The sequence below is a fragment of the Alligator sinensis genome, unplaced genomic scaffold (assembly GCF_000455745.1).
Source record: "Alligator sinensis unplaced genomic scaffold, ASM45574v1 scaffold81_3, whole genome shotgun sequence".
In the NCBI taxonomy this organism is placed as follows: domain Eukaryota; kingdom Metazoa; phylum Chordata; order Crocodylia; family Alligatoridae; genus Alligator; species Alligator sinensis.
Window position 1 is genome coordinate 145,958 of NW_005842088.1, and position 884 is coordinate 146,841.

General features: G+C 46.5%; 1 protein-coding gene across 2 annotated transcripts in view; it reads left to right on the plus strand.

Annotated features, from left to right (window-relative positions):
• NUP210 (nucleoporin 210) overlaps positions 1-884 on the plus strand; it is a 117,618-nt gene that overhangs the window by 77,045 nt on the left and 39,689 nt on the right. The gene's annotated exons all lie outside the window — the stretch shown is intronic.

Genomic DNA, 884 nt, shown 5'->3' on the forward strand with positions numbered 1-884 from the left:
TAGGGAAAGTAAAAATATAATGTAGCAAAGACATTCTTGGAGAAGCAAGTAGCATACATTCACTGATAAACTCCCTGATATGTAATGAATTCTAAGACTCAGATTTGTCTTAAAGCATTATCTGTACAACCTCAACATTTTTATTTTGATTTAGTAGTAATTATTAAAAGTTAAATGTTTGTATTAAAGTTTCTCTTTTGGGCAGGGGGCATGGAGACAGGCTCATACTGAGCAAAGAATTTAAGCATGGGCATATGTCCCTTTGACCTTCCTGAATTGGAGCCTTTGTCATGAACTTGTAGTGCACCATTCAGTGCTGAGCATCTTGTAAGCAAAGCCTGTATAAATAATATGATATGAATACATGGCTGCCTGAAAATCATTCTGACATTATCAAACTCACTTAACTTGTTACTGACCCTCTAAAACTAACAAAGCTAGATCACCATTTCAGTTAGAAGCTCTGTTTTCTAGGCCTGTGCAAATAGGGAAGTATTCGATTCAGATTTGGCCGATTTGTAGGACAGTGATTCAATTCAGATCACTGTCCTGAGTCAATTCGGCCGAATCAGCTTCAGAAGATTCAGCGCTGATTCGGAGAGATTCAGTGATTTCAGATTGGCCGGAGAGAGGCAGGCACCGCCAGGCAGCTGCAGGTTCTCCTGCAGCTCCTCTAGCTGTGCCTGCCTCTCCCCAGGCAGGGGGAGCCACAGGAGAAGCCCCCATGGCTGCCCAGCCTGGCCCTATCCCCTGCCTGACCCCAGTCTCCTAGCACTTAAAAGCCCTGCACAGGCTGTAGCCTCACAGGCTGTAGCAGGGGCTCTGGGGCCTCCTGGCAGAGCTCCCCCCCGCCCCCATGCACCCACCACACCCCAATCGCCCCC